This window comes from Stylophora pistillata, chromosome 10, assembly GCF_964205215.1.
Source record: "Stylophora pistillata chromosome 10, jaStyPist1.2, whole genome shotgun sequence".
In the NCBI taxonomy this organism is placed as follows: domain Eukaryota; kingdom Metazoa; phylum Cnidaria; class Anthozoa; order Scleractinia; family Pocilloporidae; genus Stylophora; species Stylophora pistillata.
In genome coordinates this window covers 2,573,280-2,590,884 of record NC_142528.1, presented here as the reverse complement: position 1 = coordinate 2,590,884, position 17,605 = coordinate 2,573,280, and the positions used below count along the sequence as shown (strand labels likewise).

The 17,605-nt window shown below is 41.5% G+C and overlaps 1 pseudogene across 1 annotated transcript; it reads right to left on the bottom strand.

Annotated features, from left to right (window-relative positions):
* Nucleotides 1-4,397: 4,397 nt before the first annotated feature.
* LOC148721339 (uncharacterized) lies at nucleotides 4,398-16,008 on the bottom strand (annotated as a pseudogene). The gene is made up of 5 exons (XR_015992473.1): nucleotides 15,406-16,008; nucleotides 13,957-14,027; nucleotides 6,344-6,450; nucleotides 5,677-5,785; nucleotides 4,398-4,835 (listed from the first exon to the last, which is right to left on the bottom strand). The product of XR_015992473.1 is annotated as an uncharacterized LOC148721339 (transcript).
* Between the last annotated feature and the right edge of the window lie 1,597 nt (nucleotides 16,009-17,605).

The following is a 17,605-nucleotide window of genomic DNA, read 5'->3' as shown; positions in this document are numbered from 1 at the left end:
CAATAAGTCCTTCAGTGAACCAGTCAGTTAACCAGATAGTCAACCAGTCACTCAGCTGGTCAGGTACCAGTGAGTCAGTGAGTCAGTGAGTCAGCCAGTCAGTTCCCCAGTCAGTTAGCCAATCAGTTAGCCGGTCAGTAAATCAGTTAGCCAATCAGATAGCCTTGAGGTGCCGGTGAGACACTCAACCAATTAGTCAGACAGTCAGTCGCCATTAACTCAATCAGTCAGTCAGCCAGTCAGTCAACAAGTCAGTCAGCCAGTCAGGTACCAGTGAGTCAGCCAGCCAGTATAAGACAACCGTTTAATTAGCCAGTCGCCAGTCGCTAGCCAGTCAGGCACCAGTCTATTAACCAGTCAGTCAACAGTCCGTCAGCAAGGCAATCAACCAGTCAGTCAAGGACTTTGAAAGGAGCCGGTAAGGATGAAGTTGTCCTTATCGCGTGAAGTCTTGGACTTGATGGTGGTGAAGGATTTGAAGGCGTTCAAGACGAGATTAACGATGTACGAGACTTCCATTCTGTGGTCGTAAAGAAAACTGCTGTGAGCGTTGCCACAGAGATGTTTAGTGTACTGTCTCCAGCACCGTTCTCGGGCTGATGGACATGGTCCCCTTTAATGATGAACAGCTGCTCACAGAAATTATTCTTAAGAATTCGTTTTGTTTGCTTGATACTAAAATTACCGCACCCTTTTATCTGCTGATACCACGTCAAGTCTATGCCTTTTTCTATCCTCACAAAATCAAGATCAACAGGAGAAGTTTCTGTAATTTTTCCATCGCTGATATCTTATAATATTTCAATGACTGTTTTTCTTCTTTCTTTTTGAATGAAGTTTGTCAAATTCAGTTTGTAAAATACGTGCCGGATTTTCATTATCTTTCATTAGCATAGCGGCGAGGTGAAAACCAAATTTAGACTTCAGAGTCGGAATCAAATATTGGACTGAAATTTTCGAAAGTTACGATTACATTCAAATGTCTTTTTTATGTTATTTTCATGAGTTTGTGGGAAAACTTGTGAGAAAAAGAGAATAATTCTGAACTGTTTTATTTCCTCTAAAATCTTATTATTCATCGCAGCCGATTGTGAGTACTAGTAACTTCAATCAAGGGCGGGTTCACCTGCCCTTCTTAAAATTAGCTTTTTCCAATGAATAAACAATCGCCGCACGAGACCCATTAAGAAAGCTTTAGTAAAGAGTGTACTGAGAGAAGAAGTGCACTTTGGCTTAAGTCAACTACTATACTTTTATTGCATTCTGTTTGTATATCTGTATGAGTGGCCAAAGACGAGGAAGAAAACTTTCAAACTCATAATTATTATTTCTGCTTTAATTAAGTTTGCTCCTTTAAAGACATTTCTCGGAAAAGGAACCTGTTGTGACGTTTTTAACATAATTTATATTTTGGTTCATTGACATCTCTGTCGATTGCAGTATAAAAGTCCTTTTTTCTTCTCAGTCCAATTGCGAGTGAACTGAGCATATATTTAAGAGAATACTCATAATTATTATTTCTGCTTTAATAAAGTTTGCTCCATTAAGACATTTCTCGGAAGAGGAGCCTGTTGTGACGTTTTTAACATAATTTATGTTTTGATTCATTGACATCTCTGTCGCTTGCAGTATAAAAGTCCTTTTTTCTTCTCAGTCCAATTGGGAGTGAACTGAGCATATATTCAAGAGGATACATTTTTATGTTTTCGTAGTGATAGCAAGAAAGTATATTATCTGGAACAAATTAATTATTTTCCTTTTCAGGGCAACTTTCGATTTAAATGATTTTTATGGTCTTTTTATTTACTCAGGGAGTGAAACTGATTGGAATGCGGAACAAGCTTTTCCTATATTTGGACTTTAGTAGACACTACTGTCTGCCCTATTAAACATTCATGAAGCTGCGGGAAGTTTTCGAAAATATACACATAATAGATATTTTTCTCAAGACGACCTAAACGGATATCATCACCCGCTCAGGATGTTCAGGTGCCTATCATTGTCGCTGACAACAAAACGTCCTACTAAGCACGCTCAATAGCCTCACTATATTATGAAATGTTACTCCTGGGTTCAAGGGCTCTTCTTAGACTTTCTTAGTCTTTTTTTTTTTTGTTTAATCTGATCGCGGCAGCTTTATTCAGTTAAATTATGAACGTTTAGTCAGACGTTGGATTTATTCTGTATATTAACTTTTTATGTGTTTTTTTTTTTATAAAAAAATTATGTTGGGAGTTCATTTTCGGGTAAAATAGTTGAGTGATCAGTTTTAGTTCGGCTTCTTCTACGATGAAAGAACTTTACAGACTAGACAAGCCTCGCGCTATTTATTCAGAGAAAAAGGATTAATTGGTCTCCGAATGCATTTATGATATACGTATGTGAAGTAGATTATGATGGCTGCACACGTAGAGACCGATTTTTCAGCCGAAATAATCAACCTGACTTTTCTGCCCCTAGGAAACACTTATGGCAGGGACAGTCACACTCTGACGATAGTGATCTCAGCGCACATTCTACTGAAAACACGCGGGTAGTGCGTGTGTTATACTGCGGGTTTTTTATTCTGCGATTCAGTTTTCCATGAAAGTAAATGACTCATAATTTGAGTAGGGGATAATTTCTTCTTCCATAATATATAGGGGCTTTCGATTGAGGCTCTATTCAGCTGTAAGAAAATAAACAAAATACTGTTTTAACTTCAAAATATTTAATAGTTTTTTCAGTGATCTTAGAAACAAGGCTTGTAAGGACGAAAGCGTAGTCTTTGCATTTTACTAACTCAGCATATATCGCGTTCTACTTTTATGTATCGAGCACTGTAAAACGGAAATGCAGACTTCTTAATAATATTTTTGTGTGGGTAGAGGGTTGTTTGGTATAATAAGCTGTGGGCTGTGTAGGCGGAGGGTTGGCTTGAATGTCAATAAACTGCGGGTATGTTTGGTCAATTTAAACCGAAATATTTTGTAAGGATGGGTGCCATTCACAAAACCTAAAACCAAACAAAACAAAGGGGTGCATTACTCATAACTAAAGAAATTTGATCCAACTATGATCACTAAGTCCTCTAGGGTACTTAAAACCGAATAACATTTTCAAGGCCTGTCTAACTGCACGCAACATTCACAGCACGAACAATCAAATTTAAGTTGGCGTAATGGTGACTTAAAGCTAGCGTAAAGTTCTCATTTACGAAACTTTACGATACCTTTACACTACGTAAAGGTAAGCTTTACGCAACCTTTATGCATCTGTGTAAAGTTGGTGTAATGAGACTTCTTTAAGCCGCCTTTAAACTTGGAGTAAAGCTAACGTAAAGTTCTCATTTACACAACTTTACGTTACATTTTACGTTACGTAAAGGCAAGCTTTACGCTACCTTTACGTATATGTAAAGTTGCTGTAATGAGACTCTTTAAGCCGCCTTTAAATTTAGCGTAAAGGTAGTGTAATGTCAACTTTACGCTTAAAGGTGCGTGTAAAGCGACAGTAAAGACACGGTACTTCCTTACGCTAATTTTACACCTGGCGTAAAGACAGTTTAATCCCAATGTTATGCTTATTAAAGCGACACATGTTACTTCTTCAAAATGATTTATTTTTTTAAGAAATCTGCTCGCAAGAACTTCTGGGTTACTAAATACTGTAATATTATATTAAAAAGACGAAATTGTGAACCTCTTGTCATGTCAAAAAAATATCTTAAAAATATCTATATACATCTATGTATAAAAGTCATAACCCTTCTTCCAGTATCTTCAAAATAGAACAGAGGGAAACAAAAATTATAAACCGTTTTCTCATTTCAATTGATAGATACTACAATAATTATTGTTTTAATCGCTCTCATCTAAGTCGCTGTAGTGGCCTACAGGTTCTGTACTTTTTTGGATTTCGGGCTTTCTTTTCTAACATTTCTTAACAGTATCACTAAAAATTACAAAGTACAATTTCCGTAATAATTTAATATTAAATAAACTTAGTAAACATGGCAAGTGTCAACTCACGGCAAAGTCGCCTATGCGCACTGTCCTTTTTTGATTAGTGAGCTTTCTTTTCAAATATTTCTTAACTGTAACATTAAAAAGATAAACTTGTGCACTTCAAACAAAACTATGTGAGCCATTTACTTATAAATATTGAAACTGGTGTACTGCTGTCTTCCTGAAATTGACCAATCTTTGCAACTTTGGGGTTCTCCCAGAATAAACTCAAGGGTGCTCATTGTAGTCAATGCCATTAATGTTCAACAAACTTAGTACTCTGGAGAAGTGGCAGCTCTTTTTAAGGGCCTACGCACAGTGTCTTTCTTTGATTTTGGCACTTTTTTCCTCTTTGCTGAGGTGTCAGATGACCTTCCTGTTCCTAAGAGTCGGTTGCTGTGGGATGGAGTTCTAGGTGTTGGAGGGTAGCTGAGGACGGGCCGGGGGTATTGTGAGATGATATTGTAGGTGTTGGAGGGCTGAAAGTGGGCTAGTAAATGTTGCTGGGTCTTCAGGCCTCACTGCCCATTCCAGACCATCAATAGGTCGGGGCTTTGTACATGGCATTGAATGAAATCGCCTTGCCACCATGTTCACTCTTGCTCGCACATTTAGGCTTTTAATATGCGCATCATCAAGAGCTTTTTTTACTTTTGTCAATGCTGACCTTTCCCAAGGCAATTTTTTGACAAGATACCCAGAAAGTTTGGGTTGTCCATTTTCATCATCTGAAAAGTCTGACTCGTCACAGCTGGTGTATGGGGAACTTCCAACAGCTTGCTCCACCAAAGCTTTCTTCTCCCCTGACCAAGGCATGGTCTTTTGGGTTTGAAATCTCCTCTGGATTTTCTAAGCAATCAAAGAAAAAGCTCAAAAATCAACAAAAGTAGATAATATTCATCTAACAGAGAGCCAAATCATTGAGATTTTAATCTTTTACTAGTTGATTACCGCTATAAGATTACTAAGCTAATAAAAATATTTGCATGTGTGATCATTAAAGATGGCTCAACGCAGTTTCGGACACTTAGATTTTGATGGGTTTCTATAAACATTCTTTATCACTTGATGCTACAGTTAAGGTCGGGTTCACAGGAACCTTAAATTTTCAAAAAAATTTGTGGTGGCTGTGAACCCTGTCCACAGAATTTCTTTTAACTTTGTCAAAAGTTGCATCTTATCATGCTTATCAAATTAAGAGTGTTTTTTAGGAGGTTGCTATGGTAACTTATTGTGTCACAAAAATAACAATGTGGTCACCAATGATTAGGCAGTATTCTTATACATGTACCATGATTGTAGCATCAAGTGATGGAGAGTGGTCATAATAACCCATCCAAATCTAAGGGCTGGAAACTTTTTTGAGCCACCTGACAATTGACAAATCCAATTCAATTTATAAAATAGTATTATATGTATCATATTCATGTATCTCAGAATAGCTTGTTAATAGATATTAATGTCCACAAATTCTCAGGAGTTACAGTTTTGAAAGGCAAAAATTTTACTTGCAGACATTCTCTAACTAGAAATAACTCACATTTTGCAACCTTGCCAGAGTTAATTTTGAGCCATGTTTAAAACTCAAGAAATGCCTAATAACAGGAGTTACCGGTGTTAGCCTAACATTCATAAGTTTACAGAGATTGTACTGAAAAGGTAATTACGGCATATTACAACAGAAACTTACATCTCTCACTCTCCCCTGCTTCCGACAGAGATTCTTGTGAGCCTCTTGCTTCCCTTTTTTGCTCTCATTGAAGCATCATGTAGACTTTTCAAATATGTGGCACCAGCACCTTAGGAGAAAATGTTACACCATCAGTACAGTGTAATGGGAGAATTAAAAATTTTCATTCACTCAATAGTAATAATTGTTTTAATAATCCATCAAATGTTTTTGCTGATGTGTGATTGGTTTAAATGTAAATGTGTCATGTGACTGAATATTCCATGTGCAGTGAAACTTGGGAAATATTTGATTGATATTGCACATGTAAAATGCAGAAATATTAAAGAAGGGTAATAAACTCAACAACCTCCATTTGGCATGAAAAAATGCTCAGATATATGTCCTTGGACATTATTTGTACCACAAAGTTCACAGTTTTCCTCAAGCTATGCTGTATGCTCTTGGAAAACTGTTCACTTCTTGGAACAGATGTCTGCGAACAAGTATCGGAGCATATTTCCATGCAAAATGGAGGCTGGAGAATAACCAATATACCAGTAACCCACAATAAAATACTGAAAGCAGAATGTACAATCTCTGGATGTGTGGGCAAATTCTGGTCAAAGGGCAGACTTTAAAAGCCCTCTTTGTAATCCTGCAAATAACTCTTATTCATTGTTCATACCTTTCATCTCAGCTACAGACCAGGGACACTTTTCAGTTCCCATGTGGTCAGCCACAATTGCATCCATAACTGTTTTTGTGACTTCTTCATTGGTTTCTGATTTAGAGCTATCAAAAGTTTTTACAAAAAAAAAACAATATAAAAGAAATTCAATGTTAAGTTTGGTCAAGAGGAACTTTTTGCAAGGCCAAAAATTTAATGTGCATCCATTATTTAAAATTATACATACATTTACTGAATCATTTCTAATGGGAATGTCATGCTCAGTTTGTCCCAAGCATGGACTGCAAAGCAAAGAAAAATCTGATATTCCAACTGGAGTCCAGTGCACGACTTTCTGTACATTGCTTTTATGCTCTAGTGTAGAGTGCGTGACATGTTTTGTCGAGTTCATGAACCCAAAAGGGTGTCGGGAAAAAGAGAGAAAACGCATGTGCTCGAAGTTTTGGAAATAAATATAACCTTGTGTTTCATTAATCTGGTTGATTTGAGTGTGTAACATTGGCGATCCTGCCAGGATTGGACCGAAGAGGCTTATCATCGACGAAGAACTGCCTTGGGTTGTGAAGGACAAAGTAATTGGCACGCTTGATTGATTCGTCGAGCGCGAGTTGGTTGTGGTCGATTGCTGTCGACGGCGGACTGATCTTGACGTAAAGTGTCGCATTTCTTTTGTGAACGGCTGATTACACTATTGGTGAGTACGAAAGATTATTTCTTGGAAGTATGATGGACACCGAGAGTCTGCAGATCGAAATTCAGGCCGCGTTGTGTTCCTTGAGCGAGGAAAGGCTTAAAGAAGTTTGTAGTGGGCTGAACATTACTGTACCGCCTGAGAGCAAGGGAAGGTTGGTTTTTATCCGAGCTCTAAATAAATACCTCGAAACGGAAGAATTAGATAATGAGAAGCTCAAAGTGTTGTCGTCATCTCTAAGTATGCAGGGAAAATTTGTACCGGAACAGAAAACGGAACCGCCGAAAGCTTCTGAAAATAGTAAGGCGACCGTCAAAATAGAGCAAAATCCCGCGGTGTCAATTTCAAAATTCAAACGCGACTTCAAGATTTCGGGCCAGATTGGCGACGCGTCGCAGAAGGATCGTTTGAGTTTTTCCTCGCTAGTACATCAAATTGAGAATGGGTTAAAGAACGACTATACAGAGGATGAAATCAAAGAGGCTGTGATAAAAGCGATAAATCCGGCGTTAAGCCTAAGAAGTTATTTGGAGGGTAAGGTAGATTTAACACTGGCCAAATTGAGGAGAATTATGCGTTCTCATTATCAGGAGAGAACAGCAACCGAACTATATCATCAGTTGAGCTCAACTGTCCAACAGCCAAAGGAAAAACCTCAAGAATTCTTGATCCGCCTTCTCGATTTGAAACAGAAGATCTTGTTTGCATCTCAAGAAACTGACTCGGACCTGAAATATGATCCTACCTTAGTACATGGCATGTTTATCCATAGTTTTTCCCTTGGCCTGCAAAATGAGAATATCAAGATCGAAATGAAGCCCTACTTGGAAAAGAAATTTATAAGCGATGAAGAACTATTCGAGAAATTAAATGTGTGTTTCAGTGACGAACTGGAGCGATCACAGAAATTCGGTTCACAGCTAACCCCCAAGGTAAATACTGTTCAAAAGGGAGGAGACAAGCAGGAGACAAAGAATAATGGGGTGGAGGAAGGTCTCATGAAAGAACTAAGGGAGCTCAAGGCAGAGGTGGCCGCAGTCAAAGAGAGAGTTCGGGTCCCACTCCGGGTTCAAACCCCCCTCACACAACAGCCTATGAGACAACCCCCACGGTGTAGGACCTGCCAACAAAGTGGGAATGGATGGCCGTGCAACCATTGCTTCAGGTGTGGGGCGAGTGGCCATTATGTACGCGAGTGTAATGCCCAATTCAGCCGACGCTCTCCAGCAGAATTCCAGGGAAACGGCCAGAGGTCACGTCCATGGGACAGGGTGTGACCAGGCAAGAAAATCAGTCCCGTTACGTGCAGTGTGGAAAACAAAGCACAGACCATGTACCACTTAACCGCGGCGGAGCCTGTAAGACCAATAGATATTATTCAAAAGAATGTCAAGTAAAATACAGAGCTGTGCATAAACCAGTTTGCATGGCTATACAGGAACTTGAGAAACAGAAAGCAGCCGGAGATGATGGCCATGATTTGAACACGACGTTTCCCTGCCACCTGACGCCAAGGCAGCAGCTTGGACTGACAAAAATCGTGGGACGGAGGTGCGTGGTAAAATGCCTAATGCAGGGAAAGGAAGTGGAGGCATTATGGGATACAGGTTCCCAGGTTTGTGTTGTGTCAAGGAAGTGGCAACAAACTCACTTACCGCAGGAGGTGTTAAGAAATGTTGAAGAGTTGTTGGGAGCAGGAGAAGAGCTGAATTTGGAAGCGATGAATGGGACAAACATTCCATTTGACGGTTGGATTGAGATCGGGTTTAAGTTGGCTGGGGACGATACAACTGCTCATGAGCTGACAGTTCCAGTACTGATGGGACAAAAGGAACAAGAGTACCCAATCATTGGCTTCAATGTTATAGAAGAAATCCTCGCTCAATATGGTGGACACCACCAAGCGGCAAGTAACATCATTCAGCAGTCATTCCCTTCAATTCATCATACTCGCATAGGTACCCTGATCAATCTGATCCAGTCAAGAACACAGGATACCGGTACTGCAGCTGTTAAAGTCGGAAAGAGAGATGTTATGCTGCCAAAAGGAGAGGCAACGACAGTTAAGTGTCAAACTCACCTCGGACCAGTTCCAGAGGGGATGCCAGTAATATTTGAGCCCAAGGAAGACAGCGAGCTCCCAGACGGACTGGAATTGGGCGAGGAACTTACTAAAATAACCCCGGGAACCTCTAGTCACGTGGCCGTCGTGGTCCAAAACAATACAGACAGAAACATCTTGTTAAAGCGCAGAACAGAATTGGGCCGGATACACCTGGTAAAGTCAGTTCTACCAATTCCAAACACTCCCGACTCGTACTCTCGAGGAGACGAGGATTCTTACCCTGAAGCTACCTCGCATCCTGGTCAGGAACAAGATGGATGGGAGCCACCAGTTGACTTGAGTCAGCTAGAAGACAATGAACAATTGATCGTCCACGAAATGCTACGGCAAGAAGCTGGAGCCTTTGCAAGAAACGACGATGATGTTGGCTGCGTGGAGAACTTGGTGCTGGATATCCAGTTAAAGGACAATGAGCCAGTACAGAAGAACTATATCTCCATCCCCAAGCCACTCTATGGGGAAGTGAAAGAGTACTTAGAAGACTTAATTAATCGAAATTGGATCTGCAAGTCCCGTTCGGCTTACTCCTCACCCATGGTCTGTGTTCGCAAAAAGGATGGAAGTCTGCGACTTTGTATTGATTATCGAGAATTGAACAAGAAAACATATCCAGAACGACAGCCGATTCCCCGTATACAGGATATCTTAAATGGCCTAGGCGGCAACAGATGGTTTACAGTTCTGGACCAAGGGAAGGCCTACCACCAAGGCTTTATGACAGAAGAAAGCCGCCCCCTGACTGCATTCGTGACCCCCTGGGGATTGTATCAATGGAATAGAATACCGTTCGGGCTAATGAATGCACCGGCGGCATTCCAAAGGTGCATGAATGAATGTCTAGATGGCTTACGTGACAACATCTGTATCCCCTACCTGGATGATGTCTTGGTGTATAGTACAACCTTTGAGCAACACGTTCAGGATGTCCAACAAGTCCTGCGTCGACTGCAGGAACATGGGATCAAGTTAAAGCCATCAAAGTGCAAGCTCTTCCAACGACAAGTTAGATATTTGGGGCGGGTTGTTTCTGGCGATGGCTACTCTCTAGACCCAGAGGACACGGCCGCCGTACACAACTTGGCGAAACAAAAACCAGCAACAGTGGGTGATGTGCGTAAACTGCTGGGATTCCTGAGTTACTACAGGCAATACATCCAGGATTTCTCACGCATAGCTAAGCCCCTGTACGATCTAATGGCTGGCCCTGATCTATTGGCTAATAATCATAAGGTAACATGGACAGAGGAACATCAGAAGCGGCTTGACATGCTGGTCGACCGACTAACTTCTCCTCCAGTGATGGCATTTCCCGACTTTACGAAGCCATTTGTACTTCACACAGACGCCTCACAAGAGGGACTTGGAGCTGTATTGTATCAAGAACAGGACGGGGAGCTCAGAGTTCTAGGTTATGCCTCTAGGACACTAACTCCAGCAGAGAAAAATTACCACATGCACGCGGGAAAACTGGAGTTCCTTGCCCTCAAATGGGCAGTAACTGAGAAGTTCCGTGATTACTTGTACTACTCCACCTTCTTCACTGTTTACACCGACAACAATCCACTAACTTACATTCTGTCGTCAGCTAAGTTGTCTGCAGTAGGGCACCGGTGGGTGGCAGAACTGGCAGATTTTAATTTTAACATCAAGTATCGGCCTGGCAAATCTAACATTGATGCGGATGTACTATCCCGCCTACCGCTAGATTTCAGTGCATACATGGAAACCTGTATTGCAGAAATGGAAAAGGACGCAATTTGTGCAACAAGTCAAGCAGTGATACATCAGGAAACAGACGCCACACCCTGGGTGGCAGCAGTTTCAGCAAGAGTTGGCATTGCTCACGCAGAACCGGGCGTTACAGATTTGGTTTTTCGCCAACTTACTTTAGAAGAAATATTAAGGGCTCAACGGGAAGACCCCGACATCTCACGAATCCTGGCCTACAAGAAACGGGGATATCCCCCACCAGGAGGAGAGCGGAAAAATGAGACTCGTACAACATCTTGCTACTTGAGAGCATGGAATAAACTCCATATATCAGCGGACGGGATTCTGTGGCGCCAAACTAAGAGTCGATTGCAGCTAGTATTACCCACAAAGTTTAAACAGTTGGTTTACCAAGAGCTTCACATTGAAATGGGTCATCTGGGTGCAGATCGAGTGGTGGACTTAGCGAGATCTAGGTTCTATTGGCCTTACATGCAAGAGGAAATCGAGTATTTCATCGCCAACAAGTGTCACTGCATCCAGCAAAAGAAGCCCCAAACCTCCCCTAGAGCACCAATGGAGAGCATTACGACAACTGCCCCTTTTGAGATGGTGTCTATAGACTTTCTTCATTTGGAGAAAAGCCAACGGGGATTTGAATACATTTTGCTGATAGTAGATCACTTCACAAGGTTTGCACAGGCCTACCCAACCCGAAACAAGACAGCACGAACGGTGGCTGAAAAGATTTACAATGACTTTGTACCACGATTCGGATTCCCAGCCCGTATACACAGTGATCAAGGAGGAGAATTTGAGAACAATCTCTTCCATCAACTACATAAGTTGTCTGGCGTTTCCAAGTCTCGCACCAGCCCCTACCACCCTCAAGGGAATGGGCAAGTGGAGAGGATGAACCGCACGCTATTGTCTATGCTGCGAACACTCCCAGATTTGAAGAAACGAAAGTGGGATGAATCACTCAACAAGATGATCCACGCGTACAATTGCACGAAGCATGAGGCGACAGGATACGCTCCGTATTACTTGTTGTTTGGAAGAACACCCCGCCTGCCCATCGACCTGATTTTCAATTTGAATCAAGAGAGTGCAGAGGGAGATTATAACACTTACGTCCAAAACTGGCAGCATGATATGAAGGAGGCATACCGGATAGCTCAACAGAATGCAAAGAAGACTGCCGAGCGCGGCAAGCAATATTACAACAAGAGAGTCTCAGGTGGCGTTCTTCAGCCAGGCGATCGGGTGCTAGTTAGAAATTTAACAGAGCGCGGTGGCCCCGGAAAATTACGATCCCATTGGGAGTGCGCTATCCACGTTGTGGTTAAACGAATGGGGGCTCAAAGCCCAGTCTACAAAGTGAAGCCCGAGAGTGGAGGTGGCCGCGCAAGAGTACTTCACCGGAATTTACTACTGCCTTGTGACGCTTTGGAAGCAGATGCCCCAAATCTGGGATTTTGTACACGACCCCCAAAATCAGCAGTAGAGAAACGACTTTTGTCTGTTTCGGGAAATGACCTACAGAATTCGGGGAAAGATGATGATGATTTCGGTAGTGTGGACCTTGTAGAGGAAATACCTACTGAAGTAAGAACTTCAAACTCAGTGTCTCCAGGACGCGATTTGCCTTCAGAGTCAATTGAGGATTCTGCGACTACTGAGGGCACCAATGGGCCATCCAGCGAAATACAACTTGCAAATGAAGGAAGTGCTGACAATGACGGATCAGAGGGAGAGGATATTGCTGAGCAGGACATGTGGACTCGGCCGCAGCGCCAAAGGAGACCGCCGCAGATCTTAACTTACAACTCCCTGGGAAACCCACAGTACCAGTCGGCTGAGCCAGGATTCAGCAGTTCACGCGTTAACGCCATTCAAGCTCCAGCTATCACAGCTATTCCTCCGGGAACACCCCTGTATTTCTGGGTGTGGCCATGCTGTTTCCAACCTGTCTACTACTCGAGGGCTTGAGAGGAGCCTCTTATAAGACTCAAACATTAAAAAAAAAGAAAATCAAAAGCACACAAGGTGCTGAAGGAGACAATATCAAACAACAGTTACAGTAGCTGCAGAGAACCCTGATAAATAGTTTTGTAATATTTAGAAGAACACTTTCATTTTCGGCGGGGGAGTGTGTAGAGTGCGTGACATGTTTTGTCGAGTTCATGAACCCAAAAGGGTGTCGGGAAAAAGAGAGAAAACGCATGTGCTCGAAGTTTTGGAAATAAATATAACCTTGTGTTTCATTAATCTGGTTGATTTGAGTGTGTAACACTAGCAACTGAGCCAAATACATACACAATATGTGCATTGCTTGATCTTAGTGCCCTAGTTTCCTACAGTGTAGTGTCCTTGTCTAATACTTGTAGTCAAAATATTTATTTCCCCACAAGACATTGCACTAGGTAAAACATTTAAACATGCTCTTTAATTTCTGGGCTTTTAAAAGGGCATTGTCACGCTATTTGGCAACTATATAAAAAGCTAGAAGGTGCCTTTCCATCAACTGAATTCCAAAACTAAGTCTGGTTTTGTTATTAAAGACTATTTGAAGGTTCTGAAACTGTTTCCTGTCACCTATCACTATGGATGACAAGGATGGAAATTGATTGAAACTTGAAAAAATTGACCAATTTTTTCAAACTTTGATACTATATCTTAAAAAACCCTCAAGAAATTTATTATGGTTAGCCTTCTGTGATAAAATGCATTTTATATCTTCGTCATAGCTTTACAGAAGCATTTTGTTTATGAGTAAAGCCTTAAAGTAATGATTTCAGCACAGAATTGACCTAAAACAGCAAAATCCTCATGACAATGCCCCTTTACACCCACATGGATTGTGGAGCAAACATGCAATATTTATGTATAGCAGGGTACGTGTCACTATCTTTCCTGTAATATGCCATATGGAAATTGTGTTGTCCTACATGTATATTTGCTAAAATTCAATTTCTCACTGTGTAAAACAAACAAACAAACATACAGAAAAAATCGTACAAACAAACCAACAAACAACAGGGAACCAGGAAATAACTCTACTATCAAAGAAACAGCCTTTACCACTCATCCAACTTAAAGCCCTCAAAAGCTTCATTCTGCATAAGGACTTTGTACATGTTTCCGAAGTCTTGCTATAACCATCAGATAGAAAGAACACAAAGCAGTAAAATTAGTGGTAATTACCTCAGATACCTGGCAAAACAAACAAAAACAAATTAAAAATGGATCTATGGTAAATGTGCAGCTCTTCATGTATTTCCATTCCAGTTTCTCATACAATTTACAGTGTACGTGTAGATGTGCAATTAGAGTGATCTAATTTGAAACTTTGACACGCACATGATCATGCACCAAGTACATGTTCATGGCAAAATTTGTTGACCTCCCCAATCAAAGATTATGCCTTGTTGTGGCATCAGCATTGAAAACAGCAAGCAGATAATTATTGCAAGTCCATCACCTTTGGAATGATAGACACCTGAAGCATTGCAAGAAAAGAAACATGAAAGAGGCAAAATGCTGATGTTGGTATCCTGAAGTGATCTAGCACTTTTCCAAAAACAGGAACTCCCAGACAGTACATGTAGCTAAAGTATGCTTTGTTGGCTGCAAAGAGGACATTGGGAGGAAATGAAAGCTCTCACCCCCCTGCTCTCGAATTGAGAACTGTCCATGACTTTGTGGTCAAAACACACAATTACATGAAAATGATAAACTGTATGGTATATCAAATATAAAAACAACAAATGTGTTATATTCTGCGAAGTTGGGAGCAACTTCTGGTGAAGTAATACACTTATTTACTTACTAGGTAAATCATCCCCCCCCCCCAAAAAAAAAGTAAATAAATAAACACCACCACTCTCTCATTGAGACCAGGCAATGTCGGGAAACGTCTTCACACCACAGATGGCACAAGTTTTTTTTACAACAGATTGCATCAAATTTCTTAAATATCTCCGCCATACACAGGCGGCCAAAGCTCACTACTAGAAATGCAGACGTGACTCTTGTTTGAGTGGTATAGTTTTACAAACGGTTATTTATAAAGGTTTGTATGGGATGTAATCGGTTTGCCTTAAAAGCGCGAAAAAATGTCATGTTTTGAAATAAAATTGACTTACCTTATTGCCTTGTTGTATTCTTTGTTGATTACCAGCGTCTCAGGCCATTTTGAAGAGTTTTCGGCGAGTTAGCGCTATTTTGGTGTTCCACTGCTAAAAGAAAGCAGTAATACACTTGACATTTTTTCTCTCTTTTAAGGCAAACCGATTACATCTCATACAAACCTTTATAAATAACCGTTTGTTAAACTACACCACTCAAACCAAGAGTCACGTCTGCATTTCTTGTAGTGAGCTTGGACTGCCTGTGGGCCATGCTGAGCACGTGGTCATCTACTACCTCACGGATCGTGGAGGGCACGAAATTTATGAACAGGCCGAATTTTTGAACAGAACAAACTAAGCGATCATGCTTAACAGGAAACCAAGACAAAAATATACTTACACGACACTGCTGAGGGACAGGGGTCTTCCTTTTTCTTTTCCTGCTTTCTCGCTCTTGTCCTGAATTTGAAGAGCTCTCTATTTTTGCACCGAGTTCTGCGAGGATGCATTTCTGCTCGTTGTCGCGCGCTTCCAGCTCCTCTCGAAGACGCACGTTTTCAGCGATAACCCTCTCTAGCAAAACAATGTATTGATCTTCCATTTTGCGGATGAAGAACGTTAACGATCACGAAGCTAAAAGGATAAATGAACTGAAAAAAGGACGCTCACAACCGGAAACATCACAATGAAATGGCCTTTAATCACGCCGACAAAAGGGCCCGCCGTGTTCCCGTCAGTAGACGAGATGTACTGATTGGCTTTCTTCTACAAAAACGGTAGGTGATTGGCTGAAGTAGTTTACTCTAACCCAGTATCTTCTCGGTCAAAAAGAATGTTGACATGCGCAGTGTTGTCCTGTTTGTTATATTGGTTCGGCGCAAATGACAAAATTTCGGTAGTTCACGATTTGCAAGATGTCTTCGAGGAGTCAGTCTCGCTTGAGAAAGCAATCTAGACTATGGTGTGGCCATTGCAATGAATACTTATCGAGAGCAGCTTTCTGGAAACATCGTAAAGCCCATTGTAAAGCACACACTTCTGTAACAAAGGTAATTTGTAATCACTGGTGTAAACTCTTACATTGTACATGTAAGTTTTGTGATACCTCAGTTTTGTAATATTATTATTCCAAACACAAGCGAGGCAAAGCTCGCGATTGTTGTTACAGTCTCCTCGGAGTGCAAGCTAACTTGAGTATCTGGGCTAAACGTATAATCTCCCATTAAGTTGTTGCATGCACATGTAGGGAGAACACTGAGTCTTCAGCAAGTAGCTTTTGTGCAGAAATGACAAGAACTGAAAAAACCTGAATGTTTAATTATCTCATGCAGAACATGATGCATGTTCTGGTTTTTGTCAGTTATAGCAATAGTGAACAATAGAAATGTAAAACATACCTCCTCTCACACACCCCTGGGAGCCATGTCAAGCCAACCACCGCAAGCCTGACCTTTATTCAGACAATAACAGCTATCAAATTTTACAAGTATACATGGAGTTTCAAAACATGAACTAGTTAAGAATCGAGACAAAATCTAAAATCGTTTAGAAGTGTAATGAACAACTAAAAAAACTCTTGGGTGGGTGGGAAGGTCAAGCAATGGCGGTCAACAAAAAACAACTGACCGCCTTACACATCACATGACCTTAACCCATCCCCAGACCCCAGCGGTGTGTGAGAAAAACATTTTCCACTTATTTCGTTCCACTCAGCCAGTGGAAAATCACCCCTCTCACACACCCCTAGGAGCCATGTCAAGCCAACCACCGCAACGGCACAAAGCATAGAGTGAAAAACTAAGAGAAATACTATTTCCAAAAACAAAATCCACAAGGCTTACAGAATGGAACATAATGTGCAAGTAGCAAGCCTTGCCAAAGTCAAACAGTCTCATAAGGGCACTAGATAATGCAAAAATCAGTTCATAAGTACAAAAAAGGTTCTGAACAGCTTGGGATCACGCCTATAATTCATGAGGTTTGGTCTTGAATTGTCCTGGTAACCAGAAGCAGGGACTCCAAAGACTCCTCAATATAGTTATTCCGTGTCTTGTCGCTACACCAACCGCCCTGCCTCTGGAACAGACGCTCAGGGACCCCAAAAGCTGCTCGGTTGTAGCGCCTCCAGCTCGCAGACTATGAATTCCATACGAGGCAGGATCTAGCCCCTCCTTCCGCAGCTCGGCCTTAATCAACTCAGCTGCCCGGCTATATGACATAGGATCTATCCTAAGCTTCATTCCCTTCTTTGTGGACAACACCCGCCTGAATAGCCGCGACTTCCTGTCATGATTGCCTACCCTCAGAAACTTCTCAACCACTGCAACCGGGCAAGGTGATGAATCGCTGCGAGCTATGAAAACCCACGAGCCTTGGCGAAACTGATCATTCTTCCTCTGTGTGAGAAATATGGCAAGATGAGAATCCTCAAACTGAAGATTGTCCACAGTCAATCGACCCAGATCGTCCCAGCGAAGGAAGCCGAAGAAACCCAAAGCGAACAAAGCAGCTACCTGCATATCAGACAAAGGGCCTTGCTCGAGGCGACGGATAGCACTCTTAACATGGCTGGCTTCCAGAGGCCTCCTGCGATTTGGGGG